We start from the raw sequence: 12,868 nt of genomic DNA, 5'->3' as shown, positions 1-12,868 counted from the left end.
TTAAATCTGAGGCAAAAACAACAAACGTCCTCAATACTCAGCTCAAGAAATAGTCCATTCTGAGTGATTCACTCATTGAACAAATCATTCTTCAGCGTCAGTAGTAGTTATAATGTTGTCCTCAAGACACATTACAACTTTTTGTATAAATGTAAATGCTCGAGATTCTTTGGGTACTGTAGGTCTAGTGCATAGACGTACCCAAAGAGCAGGAGAAATGAGTCAGCCAGATTTGTGGAACCACTCGCAAGTATTTCATCCTCCACGACAATACAGATGCTCTCAGGGCTGAAGAGGGCCGCATCAGTAGTGTTATCCGTTACGACTGTCAGGAGAGCCACTGGAGTGTCAGTGAGGTCTGGACCATCTCCTGACTATAAACACAAGTAATACAAGAATGAGTTCAGCCCCTGAATACAAATTATGCTAATGATCTCTAAACATTACTGGCACTTAGACTGCAACTAAGCTACATGTTTAAACTATTTTCTTTACATATGCTTATATCTTATGTTAGTTTTACACCATCTGTTAGTATACTTTTTGTGGAATGCTTTATACTTACCTTTTCATTTATAATAACTTGAGAATAACAGTTTACTTGAGAATAACAACTCAAGTGAACTTCGTAAACAGGTCTGGGGTTATTCCAGAAGGGAGGTTCAACAAACTCTAAGCCTAACCCTGAACTCTGAGTTGACTTACCCTGAGTTTTCAGTTCCAGAACAGCTGATCTGAGTTAGGTAATTCAACTCTAAATATTATAGTATTATTAGTTATTTATCTTTTTCTGGCTGCTGGAAGGTGACTGATTAAACCTGCAAAGTGATAAAAAAAAGCTAAAAAAAAGACGATTGTTCTGATCTGAGAGCACGTCAGCAATGACGTGTAGTCTGATATTCACTGTGCGGCCGAAGTAAGAGCTCATCTAAATGAATCAAAATTCTGTTTTGGATAACTCAAGAGTTTCCCTCATCTCAGGGTTCACATAACCTGCTTTCTGAAATACCCGCCTGGTTCTCCTATAGTTTTTGGAGTGATGTCATATGTTTAAGCTGACTGAATAGCTAGGCAAAGGGATTGATAGTGAGGCCAGTACACTTACATTACAGGTCCTGAAGAACTTGGAGGCATCTTCACGCAGGTACCAAGGAAGTGCACGAAGGACGAGATCCCGTCTCATATTTACATCACGTTGTTCCTAGATGGACAAAAAATAGACATTACAATAGTAATTACACAAATGCAGCGCAAACACTTATAAAAAGAAAAGAAAAAAGTGTTAAATGGCTCCATATTCTGATGGTGGTCATTGCTATAGATGGTAGATTCAGTATTTATGGTTAACCATTTCTTTAGTTAAATATTTTTCAAATGAATTACTTTCTATTGTAAATACTTTAATAACACACAAAGGAAAAAAAAATAAAATTTCACGAAAACAATAGTTATTTGGACATCTTCAAATTGAAGCTGAAAGTATCTTTTAAAGGTACCTCTTTCTGATAAAATACATCTTGTCAAGATGTCAATCTCTGATGAGATGACAATGTTGTTCATGGAATAATCACTTAACCTCAGGGCACAGTCCAGGCAATTCACACTATGGTTTCTTATAGTTGTCTGAATATAATCTATAAATAATCTGTTTCTGAATCATGTAAAGTAAACAATTTACAAAACTCACCTATCAGACACCAACTGTGTGATGGTGAAACGCTGACTCTCCGTAGCACTCTTTGAAGTCCAATATCTATACACAACATGCACTCAAAGATGATTAGTTAATGTTCAAAAAAACATTTTTAAAATAATACATAATGATAAATGAAATTTTAAAAAGTGAATTTACAGATAAAAAAAGTTTCCAAATCTATGAAAAACATTAATTGTAGGCTACAGTAATTATAGTAAAATGAAAAGGTTAAAAGTTAGTTGGCAAGTTAGTTATTAACAAGCACAACATCAAAGTTGTGTGCTTATGCTATTTCCGTTGTTGTTGTTTTTTAACAAAGTATTAATAAAGGGTTCAAGTGATCAACTGTGGACCCACAGTTGAGATAAAAACATTTAAAGAAATGACACATAAAATAAAACCAATTGTTAATAACACTATTTCATAATACATCCTACCTGAACTTTTAAAAAGGATTTCTAGATGATGATCTCACAACCACACACTTGAGCTACAAAAAAATACACACATAGACCTTGTTAGCATCATGATAACACACTCACATTATGTTGTTTAGCATTGTTAGATTCACGCTGCACAAACACACAGCTCGACAACTTAAAATATTGACTATGTAACGCGGACACTTATTGAAACAAGTATAACGTTACTCACATGCATTACCAGCGAACAGTGAAAACAACAACCGGCAGAAACCGGGAAGCAGGGATAAGTTAACGTTATGCTTTCGGACCATAGACATAAAGAACGTTTCAGACTCCACGAGACAGTTCAAACTCATGGTCGTTCCCCCACGTCATCTCCCGGGAAAACATGCATTATGGGAAATGTAGTTCTTCCAGGAAACCCGCTGATAACTTTACACCGTTGTAAGTCAGATTCAACAACTTCTAAAGTTACAATTACTTGGATTTGTAAACTATTTACAACAAATATTCACTGTGCACATTGTACACATGTATTCCCAGTTCCAAATGTAAGACTATTTATCGAAATTCAATTAAAAAACATTAGAGTTACTTACCAAATCAGGGCTGATAATAAGACAGCGCTGGAAAAAAAGGCAGGCCAATGATGATGAAAAAAACTGAGGTGGTGGTTTGAAGCGAGGGGATAAAAGTGCGCATTGCAAACAAATAAAAACAAATTAAACTGTGGGGCTTTCCAAAACTTCCATGAAAACTTCACCGCATGAAGGCAAATTCAAGATGGCTGATTCAGCTTTCCTGAGGGAGAGATAAGACCCACCCACCAAACGTCCTGACGTCAATAACGTCCTGACACAACTGTATGGTTCCTAAACTTTTTGAGTGTTCCACCGAAATTAGCTATCAAATTTTGAGCCCTATTCAATTAAAGTGGCATAAATCTCAACAGAGCTCAATACTTTATAGTTTGGTCAACTGCATAAGGACATTTGACTGTAATGACCTCATTAGTTATGAGCTAGTACAACTGTTTGGGATTACAGTGTAATGTATATTGTCTGCTATGTAGCACAAGGGAATTACAAACTCAATTTAACTCTAAAACCTTCAGCTAACATTCGCAGAAACACAGCACTACACAATATACCACACACGTCACATACCAGCAATCAACAAGTAAAGCTTGCAAATCACCATAAATACATGATAAATAGGTGATAAACATTAAAAAGGATTGTGTTAAAAATAGATAGATAAATAAATAGAATAAATCAATAATTACATCATCAACAAATACATACACACATAGATGAATGAGTAAATCAACCATTCGTGATTCTGATGGACATGGGCACAAAGCCAGTTCATCAACACATAGTCAGAGTAAGGAACTTGCAGCCATGCAAATATATTTTATTTGTTATTCAAAGGCAGAGTGCAAAAAGGTGATTTCCATTTCTGTTTGACAAACAAAAGAAAGCATATTGAGGTTCCATACAGGGTGAGAAACCAAAAATGGAGACTTAGGTTCATGAAATTTGAAAATAGTAATTTATTTATTACTCATGCTGAAAAAAGACAACTTTTATCTAAAGCGACTGCACCTCTGGAGCAACTAGAGGTTAAAGGGACTATATGTAAGTTTTTCAATGAAACTAATCAAGTTTTCATTGCCTTATTGAAATGAAGCACACACCTGTTTTCCCCGTTGTTTGCATCAGCCACTATTCTGCTTTTAATGTGGGGACTCCGGGTCGGATTCAGCCCTGTGCGCGCTCCCGAGCCTCTCTCGTACTACAGCGACAACACGGCAGCTAACGACATGCAGTCCACTAACACCATAAAACAACTGTCTCACAGCAAAACACATGCTCCACGTAAGGATACCAAACAACAATAAAGTTTTACTTTATTATAAACTTCTCCACCTGCAAAACACTATATATCTGCAGCACATTTTGCAAATGCTAACACACTTTGTTCAAAACTGTGAAAAACACATTCAAAACAGAATTATTGCAAATATCCTGCATTTTTGCAACCTGCAGAAACTGCAGCCACCTCTAGCTCAAGGACTCTCTGAAACACACATGAATATCAGAAATAGACATGGAGTGGTCACTATTGTGAAGCACAATCATTATGATTACAATATTGAAATATGTATAATTTACTGTATACAGTGTTGAGTGTATGCATCAATTGTGGTGTGCAATTCTTTGACTCTTTCTGAATTGTGTTCAAATGGCACCCTGTAGACCTGCTTCATCCTGAGATGATTTCTGCGCAAGACACGGTCCAGTGTTGATAAGCTTACCCTATCAATATTTTGAAATATGTCATTGTTTTCTATTATTTTTCTTTGTATTGTGCTGTAATGTTATGGCGTTGTTTTCTAGGACCATGTTTATGATTTCAGTTTCCTGTTCAGGAGACAGAAGAAGTCCCCGACCACCTTGTGTTGGTAATCTTTCAGTTCTGCCAAACAAATTGTAAAATACTTAAATACAAAGTAGGTATACATTTCCTAAATACTTGAAACATACTTTACAGTATTTTTACAGTCCTACAGAACTGTCCACAGGCAATACTGTACTACTGTACTCATTGAGTACTGTATTGATATGCAGTACTGCAATTTGCTAGTGAGAGTAGATTTCTTACCTATTCTCATTTCAGAAAGTCCGGATGATGGATGCTACAGTGTACCTGCTCAGATTTGGCTGTACTCTTTGCCCAGCCTCCCTCATTGTTAGACCATGGTTGACCACATGATCAACCAAAGTGGTATGGATCTCATCAGAGATTACGGTCCTTGGCCGTCCTCTCACTCTCACTCTCACTCTCACTCTCACTCTCACTCTCACTCCTTTGGCTCTGCCTCTGTTTCCAATGTTGGCATCCATTGCTCCATTGAAGAGCTCACCTGTTTCCCTTTTATGCTAAAGCTCTGATTGCTAATTGGAAAACTATGTGACGGGTGTTTGCATTTGTGATGAGTCTGTGTGCATATTTGAATGGCAGTGTGTTCTTTGTGAAAACAAGATATTTTCTGCATGAAACTTGTGCCAAAAGCAGAGGATTGTGTGTAGTGTTTTGAAAAAAGTGTGTTTTAGAACTGCAATTTCAGTGTAAAGCAGGAATTGTGCTTGTAGTTTAGCAGAATTGGTTCAGGGGGTTGGTGAATGAGTTACATGTTGTGGTCATTGTGTCTCAAGTACCAGAATTTGTGTGTAAACAATTGAGAAAAACTGTAAATTTTCTCTGCCTTTCAAGTGACACAAAGTATTTTTAATGACAATCACAAAACATAGTAGGCTATTATAGTGGGCTGACCAAGATAACCATACAAACTAACAAAGTAATACTTTTCGGCATAATAGTAAGCACTTTAATGTCCAGGGTGTCTCAAATGATTACAAAAATATAGAAGGAGAATATAAGAAGAAACAGCCAGAGACCCCTGTTCTTCAAGTACCAGTGCTGTGGATGCTACTGTACGCCATCAGGGACAGGGAAAAGTGGGGTGGAGGTATGAAGAAAACATATATACATATATCCATCCATCCATCATCAACCGCTTATCCTGCATACAGGGTCGCAGGGGGGCTGGAGCCAATCCCAGCTGACATCGGGCGCAAGGTGGGGTACACCCTGGACACCCAGTCCATCGCAGGGCCACACATAGACGAACAACCACTCACACCTAAGGACAATCTAGAGTTGCCAATTGCATGCATGTCTTTGGATGGTGGGAGGAAGCCGGAGTACCCAGAGAGAACCCACGGGGAGAACATGCAAACTCCACACAGAAAGGCCAGGGCAACCACGACCTTCTTGCTGTGAGGCGACAGTGCTAACCACCGCACCACCGTGCTGCCGAAAACATATATATCATATAAAATTGTACTTTGGGTTTGTACTAAACTCTACATTAGTAGTTTCTACTGCATGTGTAAATTTGTTACAAGTGTGTGCTCTTTTTAAAGTAGTAAGCATTGTTTGCAAGTCACATACATTAAATGTTTATCTGTTACATATGGCACTGCTTATATTATTTCTCGTTTTAAAAATGTAAATAGTAAATGCATGTGTTTGTTGGTGGAGATGCGTGTGCGTGGTAATGTGGGCTAGTGTGGCTCCAGTGCCAGGGCAGAATTTTTGTCTCAGTCCGTCCCTGGTCCCGGCTCAAGACCTACGGTGACAGGACTTTTGCAATAAGTGCCTGAGAACCTGAGGCTTTTATGGCGGTGACGTCACTTATTGATCCTTAGCAGTTGTATTTCAGACTTGAGCTGTAGCCTCAGAATTGCTTGGGGAAATGTAGCATGGGAAAATAAGAAAATAAATACAAAAGATATCTTACACTGAAATTATGTCTATCTTTTTGACAAGCAGTAGCATTTTACCAAAATTTACCAAAAAACAATTATTAAAATAACAAACTACTACTACTACTACTACTACTACTACTACTAATAATAATAATAATAATGCAATATTACAGCAAGTTTATACAAACAAACACAATTATTTATTTTCTAAATTATTTGGATTTTCCACTGGTTACATGTTGGAAATACATGTTGCTGCAATGATTTTGCATTTGGGCATTTCTCCCAGTACGTCTGATTTAGATATATCTCACTCACTCACACACTCAGCAGGTCTTTATTCTTTTGCTACTGTGGAATGAAGTAGGTTCAATATAAACAGAAGTAGCTTAAATGTAGTAAACTACTTTTGCCATGTTACTATAGCTTAACTTGCTACATTTCACTGGGGTGTTGCTTCAGTGTAGTGAAGCTTCATTTAATGCAGAGTAAGAAGTAGCTTAGCTCACTACATTTTCCAAGTAGCTTGCCCAACACTGGAAGCTGGTGCTGACTTATGCTTATTATTTTGTCAGTTTGTGTTGTTGTCCTGGTCAGCCCATCTTAAAAGCCTACAATATTTTTGATTATCATAATTTAATATGTTTTGTGTCACTTGAAATGTATGTAGGGTATTATTTTATATCTAATGTTGTGTCGTTGGGCTGTGTCTTGGTGTTGTTCAAAATGTTGTTGAGATTTGTTGTGCAGTGCCGATTGCACAGCAGATGAGACACATGTATTTGTAGTCAATTAGTCACTTAACCCTACTTGCTCCAGATGAGTGTGACCTAAGTTGTTTTAGATAAAACGTTAGCTAAATGACAAATTAATTAGATTTATATAATAAATATATACAATATTTATTTAATTATTTAGAAACCACCCAAAATAAGTGACAACATGTGTGTTTTGTAATTCAGGTGAACTGAACACATCAAATAAACATTCCCATGACAGACACAAGATGACAAACATTTTCCTGTCAGTCTGCCATCACACTGCTTTTTGCATAAAAAATGCAAAAATCTTCTTAGTAGTTTAAAGTGACACGAACAGTCCACAGAGCTGCACAATAATGGAGAGGATCTTGCTGGGTGTCTTGTGTCTCTCAGGTCAGTGAATTATTTCATATTTTTTAATGTTTGACTTGTTATTATTGTATAAGATGCTAATACTGAAATAATAAATTTGTCACAGGTGTTTTCCTCACAAATTCAATGATTAAATAATACAAATTAATATTAAAATATATATTTTTAACTGGGACCATTGATGGAAAAATTATAATCTGCCATTGGTGAAGGAAGAGTTCAGATCCTTTACTCCAATAAAAGCAAAATTATACTGAAATAAAAGTACGGAAGTATCATGAGCAAAATGTAAAGTGACTGATGTATTATTCTCTTTGACATTAATAGTTGTTATGACTAAAGTATAAATATGTAAGCACACATTTACCTTTCTGAACAAGGATAGAGCTTTTTCACTTCTCAGTCCCATAGACTTCTGTCACAAGCCCGCTCTTAGCCCGGGTCAAAAAGGAGATGAGACACAACAGGTTTGCATGCCAAAGATACGGTTTATTAAAAAAGTAGAAGAAAGATTAAATAATCATCAAAAATAGTATAAAAGTATGACTATCAGTTGTGTCAGCAGTGAATGGATGAGTGAGATGTGTATGTGTTGTCAGGATAAACCAAAAGAAAGACACAGGACAAACCTGGTAAGACACCGGCCTAGGAGGAGAGAGAACAAAAGACTGATCAGTACTGGCTAAATAAGCTCTGAAGGTAGAGCTGCACAGATGATTTCCCAGACCAATCAGCGTCCCTGCCTGCAGTCTCCTGCAGGAGAAGGAAGCAGGAAGGGAAGGGGTCGTAACAGTTCCAATGATGTAGCAGAAATTTGACCCGAATATAAAATGAGCCGGGGACGATCAATTCAGGGATAATACAATGCTTAATCCATACAGTGACCTGCACACAGTCAGTCTGCCTCTACAGGTGATGGACTTCATCCTATCAGTGATTTGCATAATTACAAAGGTGTAAACTTTTAAAAGCAGATTTAGATGATATTAATGTTAATAAAAATCCAATCAGCCCATCAACAAATGAAAGGTTAACAGACAAACTCAGCCTGTGGATACAAGCTTTAACAAATCAAACACTTGTTCTCCCCACAGGCTGGCACATCTTCTCCTCATGCCTCCTCCATCAGTACCACTATGTTGCTACTGATATGACCTGGACTGAAGCTCAGACCTACTGCAGAAAGACATACACAGACCTGGCCACCATTGAAAACACAGAAGAAGTGGATCAACTTAATAAAACAGTTTCAGCTTCTGGTCTCAGCTCTGATGTCTGGATTGGCCTGTACACTAAAATCAACTGGAGGTGGTCAGACGGCTACACAGGGACAGGAGCTGAATATAGGAACTGGGATTTCAATCGTCCATGGTTTTACAATGAGTTGAATAACTTCTGTTTATTTAGTGGGTCAAATTACCAATGGTATGATTTTGATTGCTCAGCAGAAATTCCATTCATCTGTAATAAAGGTAAGTGTCCAGCAAAGCATTATTTTTCTCTGATGATGATTATGTTTATGTGTAAAAAAACTTTTTCACAAACTGCAGGAACACAGCAGGATCCTGAATTTGTTTATGTGAATAAATCAGTGAGTTGGTCCAGTGCTCAGAGGTACTGCAGGGAGAACTTCACTGACCTGGCCACTGTGAGGAATGATGCTGAGAACCAGGAGATCGGGAACTTGACAAGTGAAAACGTGGCATGGATTGGTTTGTTCAGAGATCCTGACAATAACTGGTCTGATGGGAGTGGCTCCTCATTCACATACTGGGACACAGAGTTCAACCAAATTGACTCGTGGAGTGTTGCATGCGGTGTTGCTTCACAGAGTTCAGGAAATTGGACATTTCTTCCCTGTGAAACTAGATTACCATTTGTCTGCTACAGCGTCCCTGGTGAGTGGTTTACAGTGCTTCAGTGCGAGAGATAATAGCTGATGTTAAACTGCACTCAGACATGGTGCTCATTTACATGTATGAGTTTGGTATCACAAAGGTAATTCCACAGTATGTTGTTCTTCTCTGTGTCTACACACCAGTAAAGAGGCAGGCAGTAAAGCTGAGGATAAAGCTGGATGACTTCTCTGTGGATTTGAATGACCCTGCTGTGAAAGCAGCCATGCTGAAAAAGGTGAGTCTCCAAAATCCACCCTGAGACACTTCACACACCCAGGACAGATGTAAAGTAGTGATAAAGAAGTATGCATGTCTTTCCTTATTGGCTTCCCTATTGGCTTGCCGCTACAGAGTTTAGTCTAAAAAACATGTTTTACATTTTTCTTATGCTTTTATCCAAAGCGACTTACAATTGCTATATATGTCAGGTAGCAACTAGGGGTTAAGTGTCTTGCTGAAGGAAACACTGGTGTCTTCCAGTGGATTCGAACCTGGGTCTCACACCAAAGGCATGTGTCTTAGCCACTGCTCCTTCACCACCCTGTTTTGGGTGTGTGACTATAAAAAACAAATTTCTGCTGCTCAGAGTTGTTTTTAAGTTGTTGTTCTAATTGTTATTATCATGATTAGGATAAAACTAAAAGACATCCTCATCCCAACATGACAAAGAATCACAGGCATGGATATAATCATAAATGTTGAAAATTCTGATTTTGGCAGAGCAACCTTAGTGGTCCTGTGATCACAGAATGATTGCCATGTCAGGATCAATAAATGATAAGATAGACGTTGGTCTGGTAATCACAAAACAGTCACTGTGTAGCCTAAAGCTTTTTAAGTCAAGATTGAACGAAAACTTTGTCTTGGTGACAAAAATAAAAAGTGTGCGTATGTTTCAAAATGGCTGCCATTTGTGTTTCCCAGCTCCAGGACAGGCTGAAGGAGAAAGGAGTGAGTGGAGTCACCCTGAAGTGGAGAGAGCAGCCTGATGGGAAAGTCTTCCACAAGGAGGACAAGACTGAGCTCTAAAACTAAAATATAACTGTACTTCTGTTTATCTGTAATCCTTGGTGAATGTACTCTCTATCTGCTAATACACACAGTACACTATTATCACTGTACTGAGTGCTTAACCTCATGTGTGCCTCAGGGGTCGGTCTTAGGACCCATTTTGTTTTCCTTGTATCTGCTTCCCCTTGGACATATTATCCGTAAACATGGCATTTCTTTTCATATTTATGCTGATGACACAAATATACTTGCCCATCAGATCCACAGACCCTGGAATGCTGAGTTCACTTAACAACTGCCTTTGTGAAGTAAAAAAAATGGATGTCAAATAATTTCCTCCAGCTGAACTCAGACAAAACATAAATCCTGGTCATCTGGTCCCAGCAGATGGCAAATCAAATGCTGCCATCTGCTGGTTCCCTAGTAAATCACATTAAGCCTGTGGGAAAGAACCTTGGTGTTTGGTTTGATAGTAATTTAAATTTCAAGCAGCACACCACAAAGCTTGTTCAATCATGTTTTTATCAACTTAGAAATATAGCAAAAAATGTTAACTTTAGAGAAATATGTTTAAAATGAAAATATCACCACCCACCTTTTTTCATAAAGAGTGCAACAGACCTGTGACCTTTGTCAGTGACAGGGAAGAGGAGCTGGTGTGAACTTTTAACAGATTTTTCTAATGGTGTCATTAATATCAGTAGAGTTTACATTTAGTGGTGTACATCGTCACACTCACAATCCACAGAGCAGCACGATGATGGAGAGGATCTTTAAGTCTCTCAGGTCAGTGAATTATTGAAATTCAAACTGCAGGAACAGCTGGTTCCTGACTTTGTTGCTGTAAATATAGCGTTTAGTAAGAACCAGGAGATCAAGAGCTTGGTGCCGAGTGGAAAGTGGGCATGTATTAGTTGGAATGGTTTGTGATCCTGACATTTACTGGTCTGATTGGAGTGAGGAAGACAGTAACGCCAGAGGAATCCTCCTCTGAATTATAAAAATAATTCACTGACACTGAGAGACTCAAGACTCCCAGTAAGATCCTCTCCATCATCATGTTGCTCTGTAGACTGTGCGTGTGTCGATGTACACCACTAAGAGGATTTTTGCATTCCTTATGCAAAAAGCATTGTGATGACAGATTCCTAGAACAGAGTTTTTTCCCCCAGAGTCACACAGTTGTCCTGGGCATGTGTATTTGATGGGTTCAGTTAACCTCAATTACAAAACACATATTTTCTCACCTATCTCTTGTGGTATCTAGCCATGCAGATGGTTCAGCTGTTTTTGAGCAGCATGGAAAGAGGTTTCTGCCTCTCTCCCAATACATTGGAGGTGTCATGGTTTTGGTTTGGCTGGGTTTTGGTTTCTAATGTTTTCCTGTGTTCCCTTGTAGCTTGGGGTTTTACTAGTGTTTCTGGTGTTTCTTGTTTTACTGTCTTTGTATTCCATGATTTTGATTAGGTTTCATCCTTATGTTGAGTTGAGTTCTAGACTGCCTACCATCCCATGTGATTCTGCTAGTGAGTTATTGTACAAAAATACAGTGACTGATAAGAGTTGGGAAGCACAGGAGCAACTGTTTATCTCCAGGGCCGAAGTCAAAGCTAGCTTTGGGGCTAACCTCCTTCACTCTTTATTCAACAGTTGGCAGCAACACACGGGAGCTCCTCTTTAGTCCTGAGAAGCTGCAGTCTTTATTCACCGGCCTCTGTAACTTCTACTGTACATTTACTGCTGAACAAGCCTTACTGCTGACCCGTTTCTCTTTATTCACCGGGACACGCATTCACAGACACGCTCAGTCTATTTTTCCTCTACCACAGACAAACTGACTGCTACTGCAAAGCTAACAAAGCTAAACCCCTCACAGATGTTAACACAGGTCTTCCCCACGCTGGGTCATATAAATTCTTTCATAATTCCTCAGACCTTTCCCTCTGTGGCTATTTCTCAGTCATCTTCACAACTAGAGTCCCGTAAGAAGTCCAGCATGTTCAAATGTACCGCTGTTTGTGTACATTCTCTCTCTTACTGCTTCGAGCGCGCCACCGCCACCTGCAGCTCGCTCCAAGCAGCTTTGTTTGTGCTCAATTTACCAACCCAAGGCTGTGTAAGAAAACCGATTTTTTACAGAGCACACAAAAAACAGAGAGCTATCTACCCATGAGGAAACGCCGAATTTTACAAAACGTTTATTGGATAAGAAGTTCTATCAATATATCCCAGTTGGCTCTTCATTCCTTGTGTGCGTCTGCAATTTGGCTCCAATCCTCTTGAACTCACCTGTAGCCCCTCAGCTACACCTGACACTGTCGTTTCCTTGCTCCTTGTTTGGACCAGAAATTTTTCTAGTCTGCCATCT

General features: G+C 38.7%; 1 long non-coding RNA gene across 3 annotated transcripts; it reads right to left on the bottom strand.

Moving 5' to 3' along the window:
• Nucleotides 1-7: 7 nt before the first annotated feature.
• On the bottom strand, nucleotides 8-2,705 carry LOC119882088. 3 transcript variants are annotated; one of them, XR_005440456.1, is made up of 4 exons: nucleotides 2,351-2,705; nucleotides 1,688-1,753; nucleotides 1,106-1,201; nucleotides 8-374 (listed from the first exon to the last, which is right to left on the bottom strand). It is a non-coding gene; the product is annotated as an uncharacterized LOC119882088 (long non-coding RNA). The 3 variants fall into 3 exon arrangements; XR_005440457.1 differs by lacking the exon at nucleotides 2,351-2,705 and adding an exon at nucleotides 2,134-2,186; XR_005440455.1 differs by lacking the exon at nucleotides 2,351-2,705 and having other exon boundaries at nucleotides 1,688-1,970.
• Between the last annotated feature and the right edge of the window lie 10,163 nt (nucleotides 2,706-12,868).

This window comes from Micropterus salmoides, unplaced genomic scaffold (assembly GCF_014851395.1).
Source record: "Micropterus salmoides isolate LMB-PRFRI ecotype aquatic unplaced genomic scaffold, ASM1485139v1 Ms_hic_scaffold_2893, whole genome shotgun sequence".
NCBI lineage: Eukaryota > Metazoa > Chordata > Actinopteri > Centrarchiformes > Centrarchidae > Micropterus > Micropterus salmoides.
Note: the sequence above shows the minus strand (reverse complement) of the source record. Positions and strands in the feature narration are given on the sequence as shown.